We start from the raw sequence: 13,009 nt of genomic DNA on the forward strand, positions 1-13,009 counted from the left end.
TTTTTTAAAAATTAAATGTATAGCTAACTTATTATTCGGTTAATTCATGTTTAAAAATCACCTGTCAGTAGTAACAGGAAATATGCTGGACTCAATTTTTTGAACTCCTGGTTTCCGGACACCAGAAGACTGTTCCCAGTGCTTCCAGGACAGTGTTGTGCTTACTGTTGAGACAAGGGTAGGAGGCCCAATGGACCTAAACAACCACAAAATCAAACAAATAAAAACCTACTGCTAAGTCAGACAGATTTCCAACAGAGAAATTACAAATGTCCAACTTTCTAGACAGCCTCAGGGCTTTCTGTCAGGATCTGGTTCCTTCAATTTCCATTTTATAATACTCAAATTATATATGACTTCAAAGTTTTCACATTGATTTTTAAATCTATTTCAAATGAGGAGTCTTACAGTTTTAAACAAGGACAAGAGTTGGGTGTGCTTTGGACACTGAAGCTTCCTGAACTGATGACTCTTCCTGTCCCTGGAGTCTGGGCTGCCTCTGTTTTATTTGATTTTATGTTATCCCTGATTTGGCAGTGATGGAGGAAACCTGGGCCTTGTTGACGCTGGGCGTGTGTTCTTCCCACTGAGCTGCACCTCCAAACCTCCACTTTTGTCTTGACTTTACTATGATATTGAACTTATTTTCAGTGAGGTTCAAAACAGCCTAAGTGAAGCTTGTTGCATTTTTCTGCTTATTATTTTCAGATTGCCTGTTTGGCAGCTATGGCTGACCAATCCTCACTGGTCATCAAGACATCCTTCTTACATGAGCTTGGTGTCTGATGTTGACAGGTAATGGTATCATCTCAAGGAACGATACAGGACTTTACGTTGTCCCTTTAACAGAGTTTGCTTTCCAGAACAACAAAATACAAATACTTGCTTTTCATCTGTTGGCTTTGTGATATAAGGAAATTCCTACCAACTGACCCTTTAGAGACCCGTCCCCCAAAACAAAATTCCCCTGGACTCAGATCATTTTCATTAGCTAATTTTAAGTTTCTTCTCCCCACATTTCCCAGTCCCAATTCTGAATTTAACCAAAGTGAACTTTAACCAAATTTAACTCTTCAGAAAATGTCTTCCTAGCTTCATGGTCCATTGTAGACCTTCTTAGATTCAGAGGATACTTCGAAAATAACTTCCCATGTATATTTTGTCTTGAGATTTTTTTTTATATGATTACACAAATATTTCCCTTAGGAGAGCTTGGTTACCAATAAATAAACTTAACCCATTTCCTATGAAATGTAGATAGTCAGGCAGTAAAAGTGGTGGTACAGTACATATCACATTTTCTTGAACTTATTTTGGAAAACCATTCAAAAAATATTTCAGGGGGAAAATAAAAAAAAAACATAGTGTTGGGTTTTTTGGTTTTGTTGGTTTTTGTTTTGTTTTGTTTTGTTTTTTCATGCTGAAACACGTTCTATTTCCCCTTTGGCTTCCTTTAAATCTAATTCCTGATTCTATAGTTGGGTTCTCAGTGGTTTACACTGTTATCAGACATGTCTTGGATATTAGAACTTGCTCCTGGTTCAAATGAAGTATCAGGAAGTTATGCTTGACGTTGTCCTGAGAAAATGAGGCATGCCAACTTAAATTCCTCTGGGACCAGTTAAGGACGTTGGAAACGACTGGTTGGGAATGTTGTTTAATGACTGCCACTAGGATACTTGCCTTACTTTTAAAAATCAAATACATGCAACTATTAGGCCCCACAGAAGATATAGAGGCTGACAGAGATGAAAGATACCAAGGTTGCTCTCTAGGCAACTGTACGTGTAAACAGGTAGACCTACTGGCTTCCCTGCCATTCAGTGTTTCTGTTAGCTGATGAGGGAACTCAATCCTAGTCCTGAATGCAAAACACAGATCACAGGGACAATGTCTTTCTTCTCTCTCTCTCTCTCTCTCTCTCTCTCTCTCTCTCTCTCTCTCTCCTCATTTTGGAGTTTTGTTGTTACTGCTGTTGTTCTTGTTTATATAGTTGCTTAGTTTTTGTTTTGTTTTCTTTTGTTTTTAAACAGGGTCTCACTCACCTTAGGGGGCTTGTAATTCATTATGTTACCAGGTTGACCTCTAACTCAGAGTTCTGTGTCTCAGAGATCATTCCTTGAGGGTTCACCCTAGTCTCATCTCAGTGCAAACATCAGAAGTTATTTCTCCAATTACAGAAAACTTCTCTATATAACATGAGGGCAGCAAGGCCATAGGACAGTGAAGGAGACTTGGGGTGAATGACCCTACCATCTTAAAAGTCCCACAAATAGAATGCAGAGTGCTGAGAAAGTCATTAATGATATAAGTTCTGGAGGTAAAAATTCATGTCTAGATCCTCCATCTTGCTAGATGTTTTAATTTTTCCACAGCACTTAATATTTCTAAACCTCAATCTCTTGTTTATAAACCAGAACTAAAATTAGGACCTTCCTCATCACCGTTTTGTGATGCTTAAAATACTAAGCTGAGTAAATACAACAAAAACCTGGGCTCCCCAAATTATGACTTATATTGTTGAGTATAGTAAAAACTTGGAAAAGCAAGCTATACCTTTAGGTGATTGACTAGGGGTAACTGGTGGAAATCAAATAATGTTTCCTTTATCATTTGTTAAAATATATGACTTTGCAAGACTTTCCTTAACAGGAAAAGATTAAATGATTTTTTGCATTTTTTATTAGATATTTTCTTCATTTACATTTCAAATGCTATCCCCAAAGCCCCCTATACCCTCCCCCTGCCCTGTTCCCCAACCCACCCACTCCTGCTTCCTGGCCCTGGCATTCCCCTGTACTGGGGCATATGATCTTCACAATACCAAGAGCCTCTCCTCCCATTGGTGGCCAACTAGGCCATCCTCTGCTACATATGCAACTAGAGAATCGTAGGGTTGAATCCTATAGGGTTGCAGACCCCGTTAGCTCCTTGGGTACTTTCTCTAGTTTCTTCATTGGGGGCCCTGTGTTCCACCCAATAGATGACTGTGAGCATCCACTTCAGTATTTGCCAGGCCCTAGCATAGACTCACACGAGACAGCTATGTCAGGGTCCTGTCCCCAAAATTTGTTTGGAAGAAGAATGTGATAACTAATTTTATTTTCAAATTAAGAAAGAGCTGAAGTAATGAACCTTGAAAGAGTGTTGTCTAAGGACCTCTGGCTTTAGTATTGTAATGGATGATATTGGAAGTAATTAAATCATTAGTTTGAGATCTGTATTGGTGCAAAGCAGAGAAAAGGAAGCTGCCTCTGGGTTAGAGTCTGACACATTGACTTGAAAGCAAAGCTTTTGTTAAGTTGAACCAGAGAGCACTATTTAGCATAAGAAAGAGTTAACAGCTTATGGGTGCCCTAATTTTTTTAAAGAGATTTGTTGGAAAACACTTGACAAATTTGCCTTTAAATGCAAAAATATTGTGACTGTCCTTTCTACAGATTCACCAGGGAACTTAGCCGATGGGAAGAAAGCTGTGGCTATCAAAATAAGCAAACTACATTGTATAGCTACTAAGAGGAAAAGAGTCCGTTTTCTATTATTTTGCAGAGAGTTTTTTTTTTTCATGGCCTATTGTGAATGACTAAGGATGGCTTTCTTATGGGTAAGTTAACAACAGTGATTTGTTGAATATCTTTTCTAATGAATCTAAGACAATCTAAATTTTTATTCAGCCTGTGCAGTTCACATAGGATACACAAAACAGCCAAACATTGTCACTTGTTTAAAAGAAAAATTAACTAACTAAATAAATAAATAACAACAATAAAGAAAATTCAGAAACACTAAATATTCATAGTCAAGGGCAATTATTCGCATTTGTAAGCTCTACATTCATCGAGAAGACCATCATAATAGCAAGTTCGTGTGGGCAGCTGTTTTCCATCTGTTTCTCACAAACTTCTGGAATGTTCACTTTCCAATACTGGTGAGTGCGAGACACATATTATTGTCCTTTTATATGTATTTTTTTTTTAGCAGGCTGTGATGTAGACAGCACTCCTCTTAAACTTGCTATGTGGCAGAAGATAACATTGACCTCTGATTCTCCTGCCTCCACCTTCCAAGTATTGGGATTGCAGGTCTGCACTGCCAGTCTTCCAATAGGGTAGGCAAACACTCCCCCAACTGAGCTCTAAGTCCCAACTCTCAGATTTCCAAGCTCAGAGTGAGAAGAGCAGGTATGTCAAACTGCCATGTCTGCTTTGCAAGGGCTCAGCAGGTAAGTGTACTCAGAAGTGATTTCCAAAGCCATCCAATCTCAGGCAGTCAGGTGCCTGCTGTAGTGCTCCAAGTAGAATCTGCATGTGCTGTGAGGCAGGTATTCTACAAGTCCTGAAAACTGGTACATGACTTAGCTAGTTTACCCCAGTGGTAGCACCTTCCTGTCACTCCAGCACTTAGGAGGCAGAGCCAGGAGGATAAGAAGTTCAAGGCATTAATATAGAGAGACTTGCAGGTTACAGGAGATACTACCTCAAACTCCCTCAAAACTCACTCTCTCTCTCTCTCTCTCCCTTCTGCCCTTGCCACCTCTCTCTCTTCCTCCCTTCTTCCCTCTCCCCACACCTCCTCCCTCTTCCCTTCCTTTCCCCACCTCTGTGTCTCTGTTTCTGTCTCTCTCCTCTCTCTCTCTCTGTCTCTCTGTCTGTCTGTCTGTCTGTCTGTCTGTCTGTCTGTCTCTCTGTCTGTCTGTCTGTCTCTCTCTCTCTCTCTCTCTCTCTCTCTCTCTCTCTCTCTCTCTCACACACACACACACACACACACATACACACACACAGTGACTTACCATGAAAACCGATGCAAAGAACAGAACAGTGTCCATTCCCCAGACTGTTAGGACTTAGAATTGGTTTGAAAGCCTATGAAAAGGACAGTCCAGTCTCTGGTCTCAAATTCAAGATCTTCCTGTCTCCACTTCCCATGTGCTAGGATCACAGGCATGTCCTGTTTGATTCCTGTTGCCCTGTATGTCCAGTTCTCTGTTTCCCTCAGCGGTATTGCTTGAATAGTTATTGGCTGGATCATCATTTTTTATATTTCAACTCATGGGAAGCTCAGCTTCATATTTTAAATCTTTCAGTCAAGTGTCAGGAAAGCTGTGAACTCTTTATTTTTGTATACGTGTCCCTGGATGAAAAGCTGCAAACCTTTTTAAATTTCTTAGCCATTAAGGAAGAAACTGGGGCATATTCTTGCCCTACATTTGTTACCATATGACCCAGAGAATGGAAAGCTGTAGTCCAGGAAAGGATGCCTATTGCTTCAAAAACCATCTATATAGCATTTGTCTCCCTGACATATCCCAAACCGCTAAACCCATATATGAAAAGTGTACATGAAAGTAAGACAAGAAGATGAGGTCTCTTGGGGTCTGTCCCACTTTTTACAGTAAAGCATAGACAGCCATAAGGAATGCCGCTTTGTCCAGTAATTATGAAACAACACTAGCTCTCTTGTCCTTACCTACCTAACAATGGCCACACATTTGAATCACTCTGTGAGCTTAAAGAAAAAATACCACATACCTGAAAATATTTTGTGCATTTGAATTCACACTGGCTCCTTCAGTAATGTAATACTACCACAGTAAAACATTATTGTAAGAAAATGTTTGCAGTTCTGAATTTTGTCCCTAAAAATAACTGTATATTGTTTTTAGAGAAAAGTGTGTGAATTAATAGATTAAATCTTGAAGTTTATTAGTATTCTACCCATGACTCAGAGATTGCTCTTACATCTTCCTGGGGTATGCTTTTGCCTACTATCCCTTCCCCTCCAAAAAGTTCCTACTGTGTATTCTAGACATCGAGTAAAGCCCATGGCTGTATCCAGGTTTCTACCTGCCCCTCGCGCACTGTGGCAATGGAATCCAGCAGCTCACATGGGTTAGGCAAGTGCTCTAACACTAGGTCAAACCCACGGGCTGAGTTTTCTGCTTTCATCCACATTACTAACAATGACTAAGAAATAAACATATTACAAAGCAAAGATGACAACTTGACCTTCCAGATTTAGGATAATTTCCATACTACTTCCCCACAGCCATACCTGCAGATCAATATAACCAAATCTCAGGATCCTAGTTCTTAAATCTCATTACTACCTCTCACACATTTAATACTTTGCTTTAATGGGAACTAAATCCCAAGGCCTCAACACCACTGTGATGGTTTATATAAGCTTGGACCAGGCACTATTAGTAAGTGTGACCTTGCTGGAGTGGGTGTGTTACAGTGGAGATGGACTTAAATACCCTCAACCTAGCTGCCTGGAAGTGAGTATTCTGCTAGCAGCCTTCAGAGGAAGATGTAGAACTCTCAGCTCCTCCTGTATTACCCCTGCCTAGATGTTGTCATGTTCCCACCTTGTTCATACTGGACTGAACTTCTGAAACTATAATCCAGTTCCCATTAAATGTCCTTTTATAAGGCATACCTTAGTCATAAAGTTTGTTCACAGAAGTAAAACCCTAACTAAGACAAAATATCTCTACAAATATGGATTTTGAATTGATTTCTATTACATTTATGGTTGTATTACCATAATTCTATGGAACCCAACATTTTGGACTAAATTATCCCATGTGTGTGCCACTCATCCCTAAGTAGTCCTCCACCCCACCTCACCCTCCTCAAATAATTTAAAGTTTATCTATACTCACTTTTCAGTCTATTTTAGGGTATGCAGGTGGAGAAGTTTTGCTTCATTGATAAAACCCATCTCTGTATCCAAGCATGGTAGCATATGCCTTTCATTCCAGAAGAGAAGGGGTCTGTGAGTTCTAGGACAGCCTGGTCTACATAGCAAGTTCCAAGCCAGCCAAGGCTACATAGAAAGATCCTGCCTTAAAAAACACAAAGGCAAAACCTCATAGTTTGATGTGACAGCTCGCTTAGCTTGAGGATGATCCCCCAAGAGTAAACCACACAGCCACTTCAAAGCTGAGTCCAAATCTGGTCTCACAGCATGTGAATTCATGGTAAGCAATCTTCTTCTCTCTTCTTCTTCTTCTTCTTCTTCTTTTTTTTTTTTTTTTGAGACAGGGTTTCTCTGTATAGCCCTGGCTGTCCTGGAACTCACTCTGTAGACCAGGCTGGCCTCGAACTCAGAAATCCGCCTGCCTCTGCCTCCCGAGTGCTGGGATTAAAGCCATGTGCCACCACGCCCCGCATCTCTTTTCTTAATGTGGAAAAGGCAGGAAAGTTAAGTTGAAGGAGATTAATGAATGCCAGAGGCTGTGCAGTCTTGTGTGATTTAGAACTGCAGGCTATTCTAGTTGCAACACTTAAAGCACATCTGTGGACACATTGCGATAGATGGCAATGGGCTAATTGTTATACATGTCTCTGGTGGCACGAGACTTTACATGTCCTTTTACCATTTGCTTAACACACAAAGTTTACGGAGTGCAAAGATGTCATCAATGTAAGGAGCATCTCAGGTATGCACTGTGTCTCTGTTTTGGATTCTCAGATTACAGGATGTCATTATATAGCCCAGACTGTCCTGCCATTTGTATGTAGTCCAGGCTAGCCTCCAACTCACACTTTCCTTGTCCTGGTCCCTAAATGCCATATTTGGGGTGAAGCTCATTGTTAGACCACTTTCGCAGATGCTGAGGCCTGGATTTGGTGCACAGAAATGTAAGAAGTAGGGGGAAGGGTAGAAGAGAAAGGGAAAAGATTGCATTAGATTTGGGTACATTTTATTTCTGATTATTCATGTGTGCTTATGTACATATGGAGGCCAGACATGGACACTGGGTATCTTCCACAGTTACTTTTCTCTTCCCTCCCTCCTTCCTTCCTTCCTTCCTTCTTCCTTCCTTTCATCCTCCCTTTCTTTCTTTCATCCTCCCTTTCTGTCTGTCTGTCTGTCTTTCTTCCTCTCTCTCTCTCTCTCTCTCTCTGAAATAGGACCCTCACTGCAACCAGAGCTCACCAATTTTGCTAGACTTACTAACCAGGGAGCCCCCAGGGAGCCCCCTGCCATCTCTTTCCAGTGCTGGGGTTATATCTGCTTGCTGCAGGGTCCAGCTATTCTTATGTGGGTTCTGGAAGATCAAACCCAGGTGTTTTAGTTACTTTTTTATTACTGTGATAAAACACCATAACCAAGGCAACTTATAAAAAGATGAGTTCAATTTGTGGCTTAGGGTTTCAGAGAGTTAGAGGTAATGAGGGCAGAGCAAAGGCAAGGCAGGAACAACTGGGAGCTTTATCTTGACCCACAAGTGGGAGGCAGAGAGAAACACTAGGATTGGCATGAGACTTTCAAAACCTCAAAGACCTCCCCTCAGGACACACCAACCTTTGACAAGGCCACACCTCCAAATCCTTCCCAAACAGTTCTATCAAATGGGGAGCAAATGTTTGGGGGTCATTTCATTGAAACCATCATACCAGGTTTTCATGTTTGCATATGAAAGGAGAGGCTCCTTCCCTCCCCTCTCCTCCCCTCCCCTCCCCTCCCCTCCCCTCCCCTCCCCTCCCCTCCCTTCCCCTCCCCTCCCCTCCCCTTCCCTCCCCTCTCCTCACCTTCCCTTGGTAAACCTTCATGCTGGCTTTGTTCTCTTTTTCTGAAGCATGACAAACAAGTGGTTTTTCTTTTTTGCTTTAATGGTTCTTTCAACAAAAAGGGGTAGTGTAGGGCTTTCTGATAGGTGTTTCTGTTTAATGAGGTTTTTATTATACTGTATTGGTTTCCCTGAAAAGAAATTATGAGCAGCAAACAGCTGATAATGGAACAAGAAGGGGAAGAAACAATAAGCAAAGGAGGCAAACATTAATGCAGCAGCAGATGCATTTGCTGAAGCTGAGGGATTAAAAGCCACTTCCCTTCTCCCTTGGCCACCATTGTGCTAGCAAAAAAGTGAGTGTGGGCCCTCATGTGCCAATTGCATGTGTGTGAGAGATATGGCTATAGATACAGACTCAGCTAAACGACCATCTGTGGAGGAAGAAGGGTGGAGAGCCCAGTCTAGACAAAGATGAGTGAAGCTAGGAGTGCTGGGTTTACAAGGGCTGGTCGGTTACCATGGAAACTAATTGGAGCTAATAAGTAAAGGGACATTTTAACTGTGGGAACAGAATAGGAGGGGCCATTCTTCAATATCACCGTTACCTATTAATCTTTCATTTTAGGAGCGTCCTGCCTCAGTTTCTAGGATGAAGCAATTCATTCTGCAAAGAGCTCCTCTATCCTGCTCCGTCTGACTTTACAATGCTGAAAATCGTCGTTTTAAAATACAATGTATTTTAAGTTTAGATCTTTCAAGGCAGAATCAACTTCACTCCTTTTCCCTTAAAAAAATAAACTGTTTGCAGATGGCAAGGCGAAAGCAAGGAAAGTAATGGAAACTTCTTAACTTCTAAACCGACACAGCACAGAGCAGGGAGGCAGGGAGGCAGGCTGCAGAGGGAGGGGAGCCAGGACGTAGCCTGCAGCATCAGCCTCAGGCTCGGGCTTGAGCTGATTTTCCCTATCAACAACATTTCAGAACAAGAAAAAAAAATGCATCTTTGTGGACTAGTTTTACAGTCCACCTGAAAGGTGGCACGCCCCGCCACTATGCAGAACACAAGACAAGCATGGGCCAGGGTCTGTAGCAGTCTTGTAATTTTCACTTTAAAACAAGTTTTAAATGGGATGAATGGGAGAAATGATCAAGAAAAGAGAAGTAATAGCTGAAATGTAATGAAAAGGTCTACAGTGGAGTGTAGACTGAAACGTTCGCATTGGAAAGCATTTCAAACAATAATGTAAGTCAGAGACGACCCCCAGGGAAATGTCCCATGAAGGGAAGTTACAGGCGCAGGGTGGATGAAACATATTGATTTAACACCTTTACAGTTTCTTAAGTTTTACTTTTGTAACTCAACTTACAGTTTAAGAGATTGCAAACTGGCTTAATAATGTCTCCGGGGTCTTTTCCATCTACACAGTTGAGGCAATGCAGAGTTCCAGACTGAGTCTGGTGGATTAACTATTACCCACTCCTCCAAAAACAAGACAGAATAAAATTGCTCGACAGTAATTGGCACTATTAAATTTTTATGGTCCCCAGGGAAGCCTTAGGCCTGTCCTGCCAATTGCATTGTTGACAATGCCTGTGTTGCTTATGTTTCTGGATGTGGGTGCTCAGGAGTCAGGGGTAGCTTAGTGAATTTGCGATACATAGTAAAGCAGACACCTCATAATCACTCTGGGAAGACAATAAGCAAAAGAAGGCAAAGCTCCCACCTCCCCATCCTACTCTCCTTGCCTCTCCCTGACGACCCAGTGGGAGAGCTATCACTTCACAGAAACTCTCTCCTCTCCTCTGTGCTTTGGAAACTTGCACCAGAAGCAACTGTAAACATCCGTATATAACATCACAGAAACCTGCAAAACAACAACAACAAGAAAGCCAATCAGCCAATGCTGCTTGTAACTGGAAAATTTATTTTCATGACATTGATATGCCAAATACAGCTACCTAGTGCTAATCTGGATCTTTTAGGCTTTAGGGAAGTTTAAACCTCTCTCCCACCCTCCCCCACCCCATAAGTGATTGGTTTTCTCACCACAAACCTCAAAAGGTGTAATACTTAAATGTTAGCTTCCAACAGGCACAGTTAGGCAGTAGATGGTATTTAAAATTCCTCTTTACTCTTTAAGATTATCCAAATTCCTTGGATGTCTCCTGGAATTTTTGAAAGAATAAGATTTTTTTTTAGTAATGAATTTATTTCTCAATATCTTCTTATATGTAAAAAAATCTAACACTTTTCTGAATCAGGTTATTAATGTAAATACTTTTATAAATACAATTCAGAAAAACTGCATTTTGAAAAAAGTACACAGGACAGATGTATTTAAACAACCCCAAACTGAAAATATTTCAAAGCAAAATTATTAATGAGACGCTTGAGTTACGCGGATGTAATAAGCACAATTAATTAGAAACCAATAAAAACAATTACTGGCAGAGTGTAGTCTTCTAGTACCAGGAGCTGTAATACCGAGATGGGTGTGGGTGCAGAAAGTGATTAAAAGCCACCTTTATCTAGGAAGGCGTGAGTTGCTTTGGAGAAGTAGAGTGAAATGGTTTTCATTGACCGTCTCTCTGGTTTAGCCTGGGAGACACGTGAAGAGGCCAGTGAGAAAAAGAAGTTTCGGCTCAAAGCTGCGACACCACCCCCCAAGCCCTTTCAGGAATGTTGGAGGCGGCCGCCCCCAATCAAAGGGAGGCAGGAGTTTAGATTTCAAAATGTAGATGTCACATTTCAGTGCAAACTACTCCCACATTTAACACTTTATCAGCATGACAAGAAGAATCTTTTATCTCCCGTGGGGTGATGGGGGGAGCGGCTTACTGAGGACATTGCCTTCAATAGATTAGCTGTAAAAGATTTTTAGTGTTCCTGGGCATCCCACCGAGAATCCCCCTCCACCCACCCAGGAGCACAGAGACTTGTGAAAAGTAACGCACAACTGGCCACCAGAATAATTCATTCGCTCTACCTTCCCCGCCGCACCTCCCACTCCTCTTTTTGTAGCAGTTCTTTCTCTCCGAAAATCTCAGGTTACTTGGCTGGGGAGTTCTCCGACCTCCCCGTCCCTGCCCAGCCCTCCGCCTCCAATCCGTAAGAGACTCTCAGCCCCAGCAATTGGATTGGGCAGCCTGTCTTGACACAGCACTGTGCTGAGTGCTTGAGGACGTGTTTCAACAGATGGTTGGGGTTAGTGTGTGTCATCACATTCGAGTGGGGATTAAGAGAAGGAAGGCTGCCCTGCTGGAGCTGTGTGGTCTTCTCCAAGTGAGAGTTGCAGGCAAATCCAAGTACTTGGCTTTGGGAAAGAGGAGGAGGAATTCATTTGCAGCAGCCACAAGAAACGCAGTATTTTCAGGTAAAGTAAAAGACACCAAATCAATTCTCTCCTCTCCTCTCCTCTCCTCTCCTCTCCTCTCCTCTCCTCTCCTCTCCTCTCCTCTCCTCTCCTCTCCTCTCCTCTTCTTTTCTCTCCCCTCCCTCGCTCTTTCCTCGCGCTATCCTCTCTCTCTCTCTCTCTCTCTCTCTCTCTCTCTCTCTCTCTCTCTCTCTCTCTCTCTCTCTCGCCGTAGTTTGGAATGTAATGTAATGCTAGCCCAGCACACTTGTCAAAGCCGGTCCTCGCCGTTCCATCAATGCTGCTATTGTACCGCTGACAGATAACAGTGCACATAGCTCTGGCTCGGCTGTCTTTGTAGCGCTAAAGCTTCTCCTGCGTTGCTTTTGAAGGTGTAACGAAGATACTGTCTTCGGGAGCCCGGGTGCCTTGAGGTTCCCGTTATAGGCGCAGAAGAGTAGGTGTAGACTGCTCATCAAGGATGGGCAAGGCCAAGAAAGCGTTTGTTTTAGCTCTCACCATTAAAGAGTTCACTTTAAAGCTGTTGCGTTCTTCTCAATAAGAAAAGATTCTTCTAAGGGTCTATGACCAGCCGGCAGAGCAGGAAACGCTTTGTTAACCGAATTTGTGCAAGGTAGATTGCGTCGATTTGGGATGGAGCAAGAGTGGTTTTTAATCATTTCTGAAGTCTAAGTCTGGGAACTCCTTAGGAGAAAAGGGCTGGCTCCCGTCGGTGCAGTCTTTGGGTCGGCTCTGAAACAAAAATACTTAGAGCTGGAAGCCAAGCAAAGAGGGGAGGTAGGGGGAAATGGCTCTCTAACGTAGCCCAGTTGCAGCTGCGGGGGAGCAGATGGATGTAATTCGCTTGCAGATCTGTGTGTGAGTTTTACAAGTCAGGAAAAACTAAAACAGCACATCTAGGATGGATCATTAAAGTCGCTGCATTTACAGGCTTTAAACAGTGTTAATTAAATGTAAATAGATGGTCAGCCCCGGCTATAAACAAATAAACACAAAGAGTTTAATTACAAGTTAGTCATTGGAAATTAATGGTCATCCGGGTGCCGAGCAACAGTAAGTGAGTTGTCATCTGATGTGTGGCTAACTGCTCTGCCAAAATCACCCACCGGGATTT

At 42.2% G+C, this 13,009-nt stretch overlaps 1 protein-coding gene across 1 annotated transcript in view; it reads left to right on the forward strand.

Annotated features, from left to right (window-relative positions):
- Positions 1 to 11,587: 11,587 nt before the first annotated feature.
- Sulf1 (sulfatase 1) overlaps positions 11,588 to 13,009 on the forward strand; it is a 165,647-nt gene continuing 164,225 nt past the window's right edge. Inside the window, exon 1 of the mRNA XM_085835667.1 lies at positions 11,588 to 11,895. The gene's annotated coding sequence lies outside the window, so the exon portion shown is untranslated. The remainder of the gene's footprint in view (positions 11,896 to 13,009) is intronic.

Source organism: Mus caroli, unplaced genomic scaffold (genome assembly GCF_978045245.1).
Source record: "Mus caroli unplaced genomic scaffold, Mus_caroli_1 scaffold_1, whole genome shotgun sequence".
Taxonomy (NCBI): Eukaryota; Metazoa; Chordata; class Mammalia; order Rodentia; family Muridae; genus Mus; species Mus caroli.